The sequence below is a fragment of the Podarcis pityusensis genome, assembly GCF_964106645.2.
Source record: "Podarcis pityusensis genome assembly, chromosome: 10".
NCBI classification, from domain to species: domain Eukaryota; kingdom Metazoa; phylum Chordata; class Lepidosauria; order Squamata; family Lacertidae; genus Podarcis; species Podarcis pityusensis.
The window spans coordinates 22,283,329-22,300,460 of record NC_138035.1 but is presented as its reverse complement, the minus strand read 5'-3'; the positions used below and the strand labels follow the sequence as shown (position 1 = coordinate 22,300,460).

General features: G+C 42.6%; 1 protein-coding gene across 2 annotated transcripts in view; it reads right to left on the bottom strand.

Moving 5' to 3' along the window:
* The window catches only part of CHRM2 (cholinergic receptor muscarinic 2), a 171,956-nt gene that overhangs the window by 10,100 nt on the left and 144,724 nt on the right, over positions 1-17,132 (bottom strand). The gene's annotated exons all lie outside the window — the stretch shown is intronic.

Here is a 17,132-nt window from a genome sequence, read left to right as displayed (position 1 = left end):
TTATTTATTATTAAAAAGATGTACATGTTTAATTCAAAACTCTGAAGTGTGGCCTCTTCCTTGTAATGTTATAGCTGTAGGGGAAGTTTGATAATGACATGTGGAGGAAGGTGGCTCAGTTAAAGACCAAATTTAAGACACCTGCTGCCCTCTTAGTGTATCAGGTAAGACTCCTTCTGGAGATGTGCAAAACTCTTGAGAGACATGTTGGAGGAAAATCCTTTTATCCCTCTGCAAATTTTCATTGAAATACCCTGAACTGTCCCTTGACCCTGCCTTGTTTTGCTCTTGCTGGCAGGCTCTCCTTCCATTGGGATGGTGTTTCCTACATGCTTTGGAAGATATCACTTCTGCCTTGTACATGCAGACAGACAGTAGCCTGTCTGACCAAAAATGTAGAAGCACTACTCTGCCAATGCATCTGTGCAGCCGGAGTCTCCCCAATGTCTTAGGGTGTATTTTATTTTTTACAAAAACACCAAATAAATGCGATTTTTCAATTGACTTGCCTAAGATCCAGGACAAAGCACCAACTTTCAGAAATTCCTGGCAATGTCCAAGGAAATCAGCACATCTGACAGCCCAACACTGTCTCAACCCTTTTAGTGACACTGCTGCCAAAAGGCTGTTGCTGTGACTCCATCCTGCAGGTGAGCTGGACCTGATGAGAACTCTTCTTCTGTTCTATACTTGCTGACTTCTGCCTGCCTTGCAGAAGGTAGAGATCCTCGTCTACATCTAAAAAAACAAACCCAATATAGCACCTTAGGGGACAGGCTGGTCCAAGACATGCTGCTAATGATCACTCAGTCCACCCCATCAAACATAGTACCCAAGAGTAGCTAAATTATTTTAACACCTGAAGTAGAAAATCTGGCAAGTACCTCTCCCACTCCCTGGCAGAAAACATACAGTAATAATAAACCACATAGCCAGCTGCTGTTGGGTTTCTATTCCTCTCACTGTGCAGATGTGTAGGATTGGTTCATCACATGTCTGTGTTACGCATTCCAGCACTGGAATCATGGGAACGGATGTTTACTGTACTCTGTTTCCATTTGTTTTTGCTTTCACTTCCATCTTCTCTCCGAGGAAGACCAGAGAGAAGAGACATGTTTTCTTTTGTTCTGCCTTATGCTTAATAAAGTAGTTTTAGTGCTTACAACCCCAGCATAGCGCTGTGTGCGTTTATCTCTGCTGGATTCTGAATATGTGTTCAGGGTCTCCAAGACATGAGTCATTATAAATCGTAGGGGAAGGTGATTCGGAACTCCCAAGAGCTGCAAGCTGCACACTGATGGGAGAGAAAGACTGGAATCGTTCCTGTCATATGCCTGGGGGTCGTCCTAGCCTCCAGTCGACCCAACAGTTGCTGCCCTTTCTGCAACACTCAAAATCAACTGCCTGAGGTGGCCACCTCACTGTGCCTAATGATAGGGATGGCGCTGGAGAATGCAAGCAATAAGACTGTCTCACGGGAATATTTTCATGAAGTAGCCATCCTTTGCTTCTGACCTGATTTCTCGCCAACCACACTCCCATTCCTGACTAGTACATGACAAAAGGAAAGGAAAAACTCATCCGTCTGGCCGTAAGCACAGCAAAGTGACTTCATTTTGCATACCATGGGAGTGAGAAAATTGTCTTGTGACATAAGATTAAGTTGAAGAAAAGAATAAGAAAAAAATATATTTGATAAAATTAATTAGAATTTGCTGAAATAAATTTTGGAAATTGGGATGTAGGAAGGGGAGGTCTGGGGGAGTCCGAGAAGAGAGGGATATGAAAAAAAGGTTATGAAATTTTACATGTTTGTATGTCTTTTTTTTTTATTTGTTTGTATTGTTTAAAATCATTCTGTAAAACCAATAAAAATTCTTAAAAAAAAAAAAAAAAAAAAAAGAGAAAATTGTCTTGTGCTCCTAACCTGATGACAAGCACATTCCATCTCTCACCACATGAATCATACATTTTCACTGCCTATTTTGCCTTTTTGAGATAGTGGTAACAAAGGAGAAAGACAAAATGACACAGAGAGAGAGAGAGAGAGAGAGAGAGAGAGAGAGAGAGAGAGAGAGAGGCAAGGGGAAAATAATGTGTGATTCTCAAGGAAGTAGATGGATCAGGCCAATGGTCTATCTAGTCCAGCATCCTGCTTTTACAGTGACCAACCAGATGCCTCTGGGAAACCCAAAAGCAGGACCTGAGCACAACAGCACTCTCCTGTCTTGTAGTTTCCAGAAGCTAGTATTCAAAGGCATACTTGCCTGTGAAAGTGGAGGTAGAACATAGCCATCATGACTAGCAGCCACTGAAAGCCTTCTCCTCGCTAAATTTGACTCATCCTCTTTTAAGCCCATCCAAGCTGGTGGCCATCACTACTTCTCATGGCAGCAAATTCCGTAGCTTAATTTTCCACTATGTGAAGAAGTCCTTTCTTTTGACTGTCCAGAACCCTCCAGCATCCAGCTTCATTGGATCTCTCAAAGTTCCAGTGTTACAAAGGGGAAATACCTGTGCAGATCATTCAACATACAGGGTGTGGGGGAATGTACCTATGGCCCTGTGAATTGCATGGAAAGTATGATATTCGAAATGTATATTTAGTGATGCTACCAGGGCAAGACTTGGGGGCAGATGTCCACTAAGCAGAATGAGCATTAGGGCTTACAAATGCATCAGGGCTGGCTTATCCATTACCATCTAAAGATAAGGGAGTGTAAGTTCATTAAGTTCATAGTAGGGATTGGGGAGAAATTTGGCTCTGTTTGCCTTTTAATGAGTAACGAGCTTAATTTGTACTCAAATCTATACGCTAAACTGAAACACAGGTACCTTTCAAAATCCACACTTCTCTGACTTTTGCAATGCAGTTCTCCAACCAAATTGTACCAAAATACATGTATTAAGAAAAACTTGGTATATAAATGCATGTATTGATGAAAATACAAAAAAATGCACTGTATTAAAGAATATTGCTAGGAAAATATCTATATTAGATGCAAAATCTTGACACTGAGGCAGCAACCCATATCTACTTACCAAAGAGTAAGCCCATTGATCTTAATAGGACATCATTCTGAGTATACATGACAAGGATTGGGTTACAATACAATCCCAGTCATGTGTATTCATAATTCTTTTCGAGCTTTGCTAAGAATGCGTTCTACATGTCTTGTCTTAATGGGTTTCCCAGGATAACTTCACTGAAATCTCAACTCTCATGAAAGGACTTGGAGGTTCTCCACAGGAGAAACATTTGAGGAATTTCAAAGAAAAGACAAATGATGCTTATTTTTAAGTCAGTGGGGTTAAGGCTGGGTTCCTGCAAGAGTCAGCTGCTATGAACATGGTAGGGAGGGAAAGACCTACCCCTAATCTGGGATCGAAATGGAGTGATCACTCTGATCTCCTCTAAGGCCTGCAAGCAGGATGAAAGCACTACAGCACTTTCAGAAACATGACTGTCTCCAACATTCTGTATATCTATGGACGGGTGTATAGCCATAGCTGCCCTTTGTGTTCCTTCAGATTCCTACCCCATTTTCCTAGCTTCCTGTCACCTAGAATTTCCTGCAGGATCCATAACACCGATGGCATTTACAACCCTGGCATTTTCTGACTACCCTAATGATAGGATTTTTTAAGAGCACAGCAAAGAAACTTTTGTGCATGCTTTGAAGCAGCAAATGATGATTCACAGTTGTGTAACATTAGCTGAACAAATGTACATTATGCCTCTGGTGAGAACGGAAATAACGCCAAATAAAAATATTCCCCTGAGAGCAACAGAAGCTAGTTTATTAATGGAAGGCTGTGGTCTGCCTCCCTGTTACCTGCCTTTACTCCAGCCTGAGGAATTGCACGGCACTTAATTACTGCTGGCTCACCGCTGTTCTAATTGTCTGGAACTGGTTAAAAGAATGACTTAAGCACAAATTACTCTAGATCAAAGCTGCCCTTCTGAGCAATTTCAACATCACTAGCCTGACAATCAGCTATTTATCCATATAGGGGTGGGAAATGTGCTTTAAAACAGGGATTGAGGCAGCTCTGGTGTTTGTTAAGGGTTGTGGGACTGGATGCTCACAACACCTCACAGTATATGCTAGGGCGGTGTTTTCCAAACTTGGGTATACGGCTGTTGTTGGACTACAACTCCCATCATCATCCCTAGCTAGCATGGCCAGTGGTCAGGGATGATGGGAACTGTAGTCCAAAAACAGCTGGAGACACAAGTTTGGGGAACACTGTCTAGTGAAAGGGAGCATCATGCCCAGGAGTTAAATGTAGCCATCAGGGCCTCTCCATCTGGACTTTGGGCCATGCCGCCTCTCCCAGTACACCATAGTAACTCACCTGCCAGCAGGGCATCCTAGTGACTCTGCTGTACCTGGTGAGCCATTTCTGATTGTCACATCTTGTAAACCAGCACATTGGGGAGAGAGAGAATTCTGTCTCTCTGGTGGTACCAATTTTCTACCTGGAGGGCACCAGCTGTTTGTTTTAATGGAGCAATTCAATACTGTTGCCTCTCCTGCAGTCTGACGTGATACAGGCCACATTCACACAATACATTTAAAGCACTAAGATACGACTTTAAACAGTCATGGTTTGCCCAAAAGGATCCTGGGAGCTATAGTTCATTAAGGGGGGGTGAGAGTTGATAGAAGCAGTGCTCCCCCCCCCAAAAAAATGTTTAGGGGTACTTTCATTTTTCTACTCATATTGAAATAATGCCCCTCAATGAGGCCAGACTTAGATTCACAAATTGTTTAGGGGTATGCATATCCCTGTGTCCCTCCTAGGAAAAAAGCACTGATTAGGAGACCCCCCATTTGCTTTGCAGAGGTGCAATTCCTTGAGTTTCCTGGGAAGAGGGATCGAATGTTAGACCAGCGTGAGAACTGGAGCTGTGTGGGAAGTATAGGAATCTCCTAACAACTCTCAGCATCCTGAACAAACTTCAGCTCCCAGAATTCTTTGGGAGGAAGCCATGCCTGTTTCATGTGGTATCATAGTACTTTCAATGCATGGGGTGAATGTGGCTATAGTCTATGTCAGTCTGCATGTGTAAAACAGTTCAGCGGTTGGCAAGTGGGAAAGAGGCAAGTGACATATGCTGCTGGAAGTGACTAAATGCCAGAAGATTCAGGAGAGCTCCTTCCCACGGCACATGGTTAAACAATGAAATTTGCTTTCCCAAGATGGCCACCGAGTTGGGTGGCCTTGACAATATATAGGAGACAATATAGGGGAGATAAGTTTATCAATGGCTGCTAGCCATGGGGGCTATGTTCTGTCTCTACTCTTGGAGGCAGTCTGCCTCTGAATGCAAGTAGCTGGAAAACACAAGTGGGGAAAAGCTATTGCACTCAGGTCCTGCTTGTAGGTTTCCCATGGGCATCTGTTTGGCCACTGTGAAAACAGGATGCTGGACTGGATTGACTCTTGGCCTGATCCAACAGGGCTGTTCTTATGTTAAATAAATGAGAATTCAGGAAAAAAATATTCCAGGAGGATCAGAATTCTGAAACAGGAAGAGGCTGTGCAATTGTAGAATTGTGATTATAGATCTGGAAGCAACTGGAGATGACACTTAAAACAGAAGGGAGAAGCCTTTGTTCTCCTCCTCATGTCCTCTGCTCATTTTCTGTGTAGCATTTCACCTGACACTTCCTTCAGCTGCTAATGCAAGAGCCAGCAAAAGGAAAGGGCAAGTTAACTGCCTTCCAAGAGAAGCTCTGTCCATTCTCCCATTTGCATCTCAAAGAGAAGAGTGACAGCGAAATGCTCGAGAACGAATGATAAGAACAACCAAGAAGCAGAAAATGCTATTGTACCCACTGGGATCATTTGAGGATAAATACTCGATCAGAAAGTCCACAGTTATTGTTAGTCCAAGCTAGCTTGAACTTGGAAACATGGTTTACATATATTTTAAGTATAATAACAATCAAGGCATTCTGTCGCTAGACTTGTTGGGAAGGCAGAAGGGATGGTGAGCCTGGAGAACTTGGGGTTTGGTTTAGTTTGTTATTCCCAACTTTAAGGCTGGGACACAACTGAACTTACTTCTGATACAGCATCCACTGGATTAGGCTGCTCTTCTGAATCAAACTGTTAACAGCTTTTTAAAACACCAGAGTGGAAGAACGTAAAGTTCTGGGCAGCAGTTTGGAGGAAAGTGGACCAGAAAAAAATCATAGAGTAGAGGAAGCATCCAGGGGTCACATGAGGTCCTCCAGGCCTCTTTATCTGCCACTTGGAACTCTCTCTAGGCCACACCCTCTATCATCAACCTGCTGCATAAACTCATGGAATGCTTTTGCCCAGCTGGAAAGCGCCTTTGAGCCTCTTGCCTGCCTAGATGGAAAGATGGGTGGGGATGGGTGGTTGAGTAGAAACCTCTGGCTTGTGTGTAGCAGGAGCACAGGGTATTGAGCAAAGATCATCACATCAATTGCACATTTTTGCCTGTGACCCCACTCCCCATTGGCATGAGGCCCCCATAGAAGGAAATGCAACCCTCAGGCTGAAAAATGCACACACACCCATTCCTTGCCATAGAGTCTTACAAATGAAAGAGGCAAAATCATATTTGATTGCCAGATAGGTGTGGATTGGCTCTCTGCGGGGGGCAAATGGTGAGGCAAATCAGATGATTCAGGGAACTCCCTTCCTGCCGAAGTGCAATGTCAACAGTCCACACCCCAAGCAGCAGTGGATGGCCTGGTTGAGGCTGCAGTGCTCACTTGACCTCTGTCCACCTGACCTCTGAGTCACTGCAGTCAATGTCAGGACTTTGAACAGGAGGAGCACAACAGTGGTGAGGACAGGACACTGCAAATGTGCTGACAGGGGCACCAGATTGCAATGACTACTGTCAGCCCCCATGTGCTGCTGGTGGGTGCACATGATGGGCTGTTTCTTGCTATGCTTCAAGACACTATCTGCTTGTGTGTGTGTGCATGTTTGTGTGTGTTGATGGGTGTTTCAGAGTTCCAGACTTAGGCTCTGAAATCCATCACCAATGGCAAACTTTCCTTAAGCAGCCTTTCCATGCATATGTGTGGTTAAAAGAAGGTTCTCTGTAAGCATTCAGATGGAACAATTCCAGAATCCAAGGATAGCATGCCTGAATAATCAGTCTCTTCATAGTCAACGTTCTTTTGCTGCCAAATAGGAAATTGATCCCAAACACCCCATTACCTCTGAGCTATTTATTCCTATGATTTAAGGAATAGGAAATTATTTAAGCTACCCACAAACTCCCAGGGACAGGCTGAAAAAGCAAAAAAAGAAGAAGCAAATTTGGATTGCTGACTCAAGCTGATAGCTATTTCAGTTTTCAATGCATGCCTCATTCACACAATGGAAGGTATATTTAACAGCTGAAGGAGCTATAGATCACTGGTTATTTTCCTTGATTTTCTTTTAAAGCACAACCTTTCAATGGCTTCAAGGCTGTTTTGCAAGAAATAGCTGTTCCAGGGAATGACAAAGAAAGGCAAGTAGGAGCTACAACTAAATGCTGCATTGCAGAGTGCCCCTGTTTGGCTGTACCCTCTTCCAGAAATTTGAGAGAAATGTGATTCAGTTCATTTAAAGCTGACTTTATCAAATTCACACTTAATGAAACAATGTAAGAAGCAAAACACGGACAGTCTTCAAACTTCACACTAATCTGAATTTTGTGATGCAGTTCTCCAGCTAAGCTGTGCTTACAAGAATGCATATATTAGGTGGAAAGGTGCATAAAAAGAAATATATTAGTGAAAGTAGCATATAAAAATGCATCATATGCTTGCAAGACATGCCTGTAAAATGTGTACTTTTGTCAAAAGTGCATACAAAATATGTGTTTATTAGGAGAAATTTGCACTAAAATGGTGAAGAATGTTCATGAGGATTTTTTGTTTAATCACAAATTGCTGCAGGAATGAGGAGAACTGAACTGAAGGTAGGATACACAAAAAACTGAGATAAATGAAATTAACAGATCCTTCCATCCCTCTTCCAGAATTTTCCTTTCCATACTCCCCTCCTTTATGATTTTCCATCCTGCAAATGTCTCTCACGTTTCCCCAACCACTCTATCAATGAATGAAACTGCCTTTATCAAATGAGAGATAAAATTCCAGTGAAATTTTCATGGTTGGCCTATAGACAGAGTTCCCCCTACCTTCAAGATGGCTTGGAGATTTTGTGAGTGCCCTTTCTTTCATCCTGCAAGTCCTATTTCTGGTGATCTGCACTTTATAGCCTTCCTGGGTGGCCACACTTCCTGAATGACACACTTTTCTGTAAGTTTAGGAAGTAGGGAAGGCTATCTGTCATGCTCTTGACAGGTGTTAGGTTTTTTTTTAAGTGAAGTCTTATTTTACTTTTACATAAATCAAAGTGGGAATATTTGAAGAATCTCCTTTAACAACAAAATCAGCAACTGCACCAATCTCAGGGGCTTAGCATTCAGCTTCCTCCATTTCAGTTAAAGCTTAGAAGACCTACTGAAGTAGCAGACCATCCGAGAGTCCCTATTTTCCAGGGACAGTTCTGGATTTACAGAAGCCGTCCCAGTTTCTCATTTGATACCAGAATGTTCCCCTTTTCCTTAGGACATCCCTATTTTCATCAGAGAAATGTTGGAGGGTATGAAGTAATTCCTCCTAGGGGTCTTTTTGAGATCAGGAAAAGCAGACAGCTGCAGAAGAAGAGTAGAAGAGTTTGGATTTGATATCCCGCTTTATCACTAACCTAAGGAGTCTCAAAGCAGCTAACATTCTCCTTTCCCTTCCTCCCCCACAACAAACACTCTGTGAGGTGAGTGGGGCTGAGAGACTTCAGAGAAGTGTGACTGGTCCAAGGTCACCCAGCAGCTGCATGTGGAGGAGCGGAGACGCGAACCTGGTTCACCAGATTACGAGTCCACAGCTCTTAACCATTACACCACACTGGCTCAGAAGTTGCAGAGTGTTGAATAGGAAGAAAAATATACCCATCACCCTCAACCATAAGGTAAACTCAACCCCATGCCCACAAAAATTCTATAGTCTCTCCTGTAAATAAGACAGAAAAGCAGAAGTCTCTTTTGCAGAGGAAGAAAACTTTCAAGAAACTGGAGCTCACTGGAGCCTAGTACTAGTTGGAACCTCATGGCCATTACAACGAAACTTCCTCTAGTCAGTGCTCCCCCCCCAAAAAAGATGTTTAGGGGTACTCTCATTTTCCTACTCATATTGAAATACCTCCCCCTCAATGAGGCCAAACTTAGATTCACAAAATCTTTAGGGGTATGTGCCCCCTTTGTCCCTCCAGAAAAAAGCACTGACTTTAGCAAACCTTTTATCAGTCAAATTTGCCTCACTCCCATCTCCATTGACACCCTAGTGCTGCCCTACACAATCTTCATTAGGTATCCCTGACACTCCACTCCACCCCGCCCCTATTTCCCCTGTCTTGATTATGAAATGCAGGACTAATTCACACCTACACGATGTCTTATTACTTGATGGCTTACAGGGAAATAATATATGCAAGCTTCCTCTATTGCATAAATATTGTACCTGAGTTGTCACTGGATGAAATGAAAGCTCTAGCTGTGAAGGCTGATTCGCACATGCAAATCATTCCCCAGCGAAACATTCAGTAAGTGAATATACGAGACACCCTGCCCATTACAAAGAGTCTAGGCTAGGACTGTGTGATTTTTGAGTGCTCTACAAAGCAGCAGTCATTGAAATAAATGTGCTTGAGAGTAGAAATAGCTAACAACTGTTTTAATTTTACCATGAATTTTCATCACTGACATCTCATCACTGGAAGACTTATCACTCAGCTTTGCTCAGCTGGTTGTGTGAAATGACTCCATCAAAAAACTCGGCATTAGTCTATCTTTGCTTCATGTCAGTTTTACATGTGTGAATTGGTAACTCCGTTATGTTCCATTTCCACATTAATATACAGTTAACTCACAACTTATGCTTATTTAACATGCAGTCACAGCTTTATGCATGTTGCAAAAAAATAATAATTGTTAAATTTAAAATGATGCAAAAATGATGTACACAGGGGCAGTGGCCAAAAAATGGCATTTTAAAAGGTGGAGGTGGGAGAATAGGGGAGATTGGGGAGGAGGGGAACAGCCAGCAACCTTCATGAGAGTGCTTTGGTAGAGAAGAGGCAGTTGGAGAGGTTGACTGGAGAATGGGCATATCTAAAAATAAGTAGCATAAACACCAACAACTGGGAAACACTGGGCTGTGAGCACTCCAATTGGAGAATAGCAAAGGTATTGTGGACTTTGAAGAAGCACTAACTCCAGACAAAAGGGAGAAACAAGCTAAGAGGAAGGCATGTTTGGCAAATCCTGACCATGATCAACTCCTGCCCAGAAACCTATGTCCCAACTGTGGAAGGATGTGTGGAGCCAGAAGTGGCCTCCACAGTCGCTTACAGACTCACTGTTAAGACAGTATTCATGGAAGGCAATCTTACTGAGCTATGAGTGATCAAAGAAGAAGAGGAAGAGGAAGAAGAAGAAGAAGGGGTGTGTAGAATAGTTTGGAGAGACATCAAAGGAGGTTGGAGTGTAGGAGAGGTAGTTATACCAGTAAGTGCCATTTTTTAAAAATGATTTTCAGGGGATTTCTAGCTTTACATGATTTTGCTTATATGTGCAATGACCAGGAGCATAATCCCCATGTAAGTTGTGAGTGACATATATATATATATTTAAAATCCCAAACCAGAAATATTCATATTTGGAGAATATTAACATATGCATTTTATCTCAACGCACACATTTCTAGATGTATCCGCCCCCCCAACCACACATTTTTATGCATTTGGTAGATTGTTTTGTTCCAAGAAATGCATTGCAAAATTCAGATAAATACAAAAACTAAAGGATAATTACATTTCAATCCATGTTATTAGTTGAAGAGGTGCTTAGAAATGTAGACCCAAGAAAATCCTTCTCTGTCCCTATCAAGAACTATTTGGTTGATATGAAGTCCTTGGCGTGGTTGAGCTGTAATAGCCATGAATTTCACACAAAAATCTTTGGTTGATGTTGCCTGTATTCATTGAGTAAGAGAGCATATATGAGTGAATTCAGTCTTAATTTTTCTGATGACACCTTAGACTAGAAGGCTATTGGAGGCATGACTTTGCCAATTTTTAAGAAAGACACTCAGTGGGGTTTCTGAGTTTCATTAAAGGGCCTCTATCTTTCCTCCAAAATCTGAGCAATGTCCATAACTACAGATCTTCCAAAACGAAACTTAGTACTTGCCCATTGGACTAGGAATAGGGAACCTGTGTCCTCCCAGATTTTGTTGGACTCCCAATTCTCATGAGTCCCAAACAGCCTGGCCAATGACCTGCAATGGACCTTACTGAGGCCCTATACTCTTCTTCTGCCATAAATCTACATTTTCCTGGGATCGCTATAGTCTGAAACACCACAGGCCCACAGAGACACATGAATATTCATACCACAATGTATCTGTGCGTATAGCTTTTAAAATTCACAACAGTGACTCCATTATTAATAAATCCCTAAAACACCATGGGTATGTCACATTTCATAAGCAATCTGTACCTGTTTTAATTACAGAGGCTGCGGCTGCAATCAAATTGAATTTTAACTTCACCACATATTTAAAACATCCCAGCAGGACTAATGCTGAGCATGACACAAGCATGGGATCATTAGCCTTTGGATTTGGGCTAGCAAGCCTAACGATACCATTGGTCTGTTGGTGACTCATTCAGTATGTTTTCTCTATGAACCAGACAGCCACAGCCTTCTGAATGAAGTAGCTGTAGAGCATGTAGATGGCGGCGTGCACAGGTATAAAAAATCGAGACATTTCTCCCCATGAGCAGCTAGCCTCAGGCAATTCCTGCTACAGTTGTGTATATTTAAGAGAGGCGTTCCAGGGGTTAGTAAAATCAATAATTGGCTGGCCCACCTTGTATCTTGTTTGTCTGCAGTAATAACTTGTATGTACTCATTAGCACTGAGAAACGGGCTAGCAATGGCTCACTTGAGAATTGCTGCCAAAAAGAAATCTGATTTTTTCTCCGATCTGTTCCATCAAAATAGGCCAGCCATTCATTTCCCTTTTGACAGATCCTTGCCTCCCTCCAATATTTAGGACATGTCTGCATTATTATTTTTTAAGTTCTTTGTTTTGTTTAATAGCATATTTCAGATGTCCTGGTTTAACATATGAAATGTTTGCAGATCTGAAACGCAAAGCACAAGACAGGACAGAGATGGAAAATAGGCACCCTACGAAAAGCATCACCAGTGACCAGGGCTGCATTCACATGACAGTTTGTTCCACTTCCTCAACATTTCCATAACTGTTAATTTCCATATTATATTTGAGCTTTTACATGATAAAAAATCCACTTCTGGAAACCAAGCAGAATGTAGTAGAAGTGCCCAATTCTGTGTTAATTTGTTCCAGAAATAACCTGTTTGCAACCCCATCAACCCAGAAAATTGTGGAAATAAAATGACAGAATTTAGGGGCAGTATACCAGCATACAGTTCTTTCTTACCGTTTTCACAGGTGTATCAAGGGAGAACAGAAGTACACCTGTGCAGGTGTATGTGTATGGGGAGTAGGGACCTTTCCAATGACATTCACTGTTGTGCCCCACCACACAACCACTAGTGTGAATGAAATCTAGCATGACCTGATGGTATATTGAACAAAAAGCCAAAAATCCATAATGTAAGCTATTACCGCAGTGTGAAAGGAATGTCAGAAAATGAGACAGAAGTGTAGCACTATAATCCAGAATGCTTCCACACACACCTGAATGCACACCCGCTGTGCATTATGGCCTTAGAGGTGATGGACAACCTTCCACGTCATCATTTTTGCAGGAGGTTAATAGGACCTGGTCAGTGGTGAACTTCAGGCTTTCAAATTTCAGTGGTGCCCTGTGTGATGCTCAATTTTGATGCCCCCCCCCCCGCTTCTTGCCTTCCCCCTAAATCATTGTTGCAGTGTCCCCCTGGGCTCGGTACCAAATGCTGGTGAACTGCAGCAGTTCAAGATGCTCAATGTGGAAAGACTTGTCCAATGTGGTACTTATTTATTTTCCCTCAGGTGTCACTTTGCATATCCAGTTCTGTGCTAGGGCATCTAGCTACTTGGGCTGCAGCAAGCAATGTCATTTTTTTTTGGGGGGGGGAGATAAAATTATGTGTTTCCCCATCCCCAAGAGAAAAAATGGATTTGGAGTACAACATGCAAGAATGGGGGGTTCAATATTTCCACTCCAGTGTGATCCAAAAGAATAAGAATAATAATTTTAAAAATCTCCCCCCAAGGCAATCCACTACATCACTATTTGCATGGGGGGGGGATGATGATGATGATTTATTATTTATATCCCGGCCATCTGGCTGGGTTTCCCCAGCCACTCTGGGCAGCTTCCAACAAAATATTAAAATGCAATAGTGCGTCAAACATTAAAAGCTTCCCTAAACAGGGCTGCCTTCAGATGTCTTCTAAAAGTCTGGTAGTTGTTGTTCTCTTTGACATCTGGTGGGAGGGCGTTCCACAGGGAGGGTGCCACTACCAAGAAGGCCCTCTGCCTGGTTCCCTGTAACTTGGCTTCTCGCAGTGAGGCCCTCAGAGCTGGACCTCAGTGTCCAGGCTGAATGATGACGGTGGAGATGCTCCTTCAGGTATACTGGACCGAGGCCGTTTAGGGCTTTAAAGGTCAGCACCAACACTTTGAATTGTGCTCGGAAACGTACTGGGAGCCAATGTAGGTCTTTCAAGACCAGTGTTATGTGGTCTCGGCGGCCACTCCCAGTCACCAGTCTAGCTGCTGCATTCTGGATTAGTTGTAGTTTCCAGGTCACCTTCAAGGGTACATTGCAGTAGTCCAAGTGAGAGATAACCAGAGCATGCACCACTCTGGCACCCCTCCCTGCATGCTACCGCCGCAATCCAAGTTACCCCTGAACTTGGACTTTATTTACACAAATAACCCGGATGTTGCTGTGTACGTGACACTGAATTTGGGATTGCTTGAAGCCTAGGTCTGAGCATGTCCTTAAACGGTCTCTTTGAACTACTTTTACTTTTATAATGTAAAAAGACCCATTCATTATATGTAACTGTAGGCCTGCTGAGATAACATCCTCCACAGCTACATCTTGTTAAAAAGAGAGAGAGAGAAAAGCTCTGGCTCGAAAGAACAACGGTTGCTCCTCATTCATATTTAACCACTGCAATTCTCTTTTCAAAATGTGTTGGAAAGCTGTACGATTCCTTAAACTGGAAGCATGCCAAGTAGTTAGGCAAAGCTTTGCTTAGTTTGGGAAAGATGTGAATTGCTTAAAATAAGAAGAAATGGCTTTGGAGATGCACATGGGTTGTAAAGCCAGTCTCTCTGTCTGTGGCTCAGTACACTCTATACATTTAAAGCACATGATCCCTTCCAAAGAACCTGGGAACTGTAGCTTGTTGAGGGTGCTGGGAATTATAGCTCTGTGAGAGGTAAAATAAAGATCCCAGGATTCTCTGGGGGGAGAAATGCACTTGAGATATGCTTTCATATGTACAGTGTGTATGCAGCTCTACTCTCCCGTTTTCTCTGACCTTTCGGTGACCTCCGAATGAGATTGCAGAACTAATTCCTGTTTTCTAGAAGGAGTCGTTTGCTGAACAGCTAACTTATTTCCACCAGGAGAGATGATGATGATGATTTTAAATAATACAAATAATACAATAAAGCAAAAGAATACAGTGGTACCTCGGGTTAAGTACTTAATTCGTTCCGGAGGTCTGTTCTTAACCTGAAACTGTTCTTAACCTGAAGCACCACTTTAGCTAATGGGGCCTGCCACTGCTGCCGCGCCGCCGGAGCACAATTTCTGTTCTCATCCTGAAGCAAAGTTCTTAACCTGAAGCACTATTTCTGGGTTAGCAGAGTCTGTAACCTGAAGCATATGTAACCTGAAGCGTATGTAACCCGAGGTACCACTGTACCAAAAAAGAAAAAGGACAAAAGAAACACACACACACACACACACACACACAAACACACACACATATATAATCCCACCTCCTGCCCTTGACTGCCCTCCATCCCATCCCGATTTCTGTTATCTATTATGTTAAATCTTAACATTGCATTCCTTATCTTAATTATCTTCGTATCACATTTAGACATCATTCTTCTTATAAACTCTACAGTCTTAATCTATACATATCAACATATTATTTTGTGAACAGTGTTAATCTATATAATCTTCAAAGCATTTCCATTGTAGTCTTAACTTTTGGTTTGTATATAACCTTATGGCTGCTGTTAGTTTTGCCAATTGTATATAATCACTTATTTTACATATCCACTCCTCTTTGGAGGGAATTATTTCACTTTTCCATTTACTGGCTAATACTGTTCTGGCAGCCGCTGTAGAATATAGAAAAATGACGTTCTTTTCTTGTGGAATATCTTTCCCCAATAGACCCAATAGGTAAGCCTCAGGTTTCTTTTCTATGGGGCTCCTAAGCATCTTTGTTATTTCTTCATGTATGACATCCCAGAACTGTTTTACCTTTTTGCAGCCTCACCAGACATGGAACATTGTCCCTTCCAATTCTTGACACTTCCAACATAGGTTATATTTTAATTTGTAAATTTTAGCTAATTTAGATGGTGTCAAATACCATCTGAAAAACATTTTCATGAAATTCGCTTTAATCATATAACAGGCAGTAAACTTTATGTCCACCCGCCAGAGTTTTTCCCACTGTTCCAGATATATCATATGCCCGATGTCCTGAGCCCATCTGACCATAGTTTCCTCAGGAGAGATTATTTTAAGGGTGTAAGTTCTATGAGGTACAAACCTGACTCTTTTGCCTTTGCAAAATCATAAAGCACCAATCAACAGCAAACAGTCTTGATGGAATGATGGCTGAAGCTACTGAGCTGATGACAAAATGCTACCAGTATTCATTTTATTTCATGTATTTATAATTACCTAGGAAAACCAATTAGTTGTGTAGTTACCCATCTGCCATGGTGCGGTCTAGAATTTTGACACCTCTTTCTACATCTCATTCTATATGTGTAGAACATCTGTACTGTATGCTCTAGGTCAGGGGTCTGCAACCCGCGTTTCCGGAGCCACATGTGGCTCTTTTACACCTTTGCCGCAGCTCCGGGGTGGATACTAGTGAGGGGAGGAGGCGCATTGTGTGCCCTGACACTCCCCACTGTGGCGGGCGCTGTACTGGCTGTGACGTCGCATGGGGCGGTGCGTGCATTAGTCACGCACGGTCCCGACGTCACCTTCCCGCCCGCCCGCCCGCTACATTGTAAGGGGCATGTACGCTGGTCACTGTTTTGAAGGGGAGTGAAGAACACACACACAAAAAAAGGTAACTTGTTAATTTAACGTTTATTTCTATGAGGAGGAGTAATTCTGAGGGGTCAAACAAAGAAATAATAAAAAAGTGACAAAAAAGTTATTTTTATAATAACAAGTTTTGCAGCTCCCAGTTTTTTTTCCTTTGGAAACGGGTCCAAGTGGCTCTTTTTGTCTTAAAGGTTGCAGACCCCTGCTCTAGGTAGTTAGCCCTTGGGGTGGAGGGACCTTAGCTCAGTGGTAGACACCTACTTTGCATGCAAAAGGTCCTAACTTCAATCCCTGGCATCTTCAGGTAAGTTACCTTAAACCTTGGACAGGTGCTGTCCATCAGCAACATTGAGCTCTGTGGATCAATGGCTCGACTTAGTTTATGGCAGCTTCCTTTGCTCTGAGAAGAGGCAGTGCCCCTTTTTCATGTCCAAAGTTGCACCACCACCCAGGAGAAAAACATGGGCATGTTTACTGTGATCTCACAACCCTCTGCATCTGAAACTGAACAAAGCCTTGGCGATGCCGCATCCATTTGCAAGCTGTCACTGATCTCGGCAAGGGGTGTGATGCCACTGATGAAGCCTGTGGCTGATTTTGCTGCTCCCTGCTTTCAAGCACCCTTGCCCTGCGCCGAGGACTTCAAAGAAGCGCTTGAAAAGTAAATATTGGCAAAAAGATAGCATGTGTGCTCCATTTCTTTCCTTCCTCTCATGATAAAATC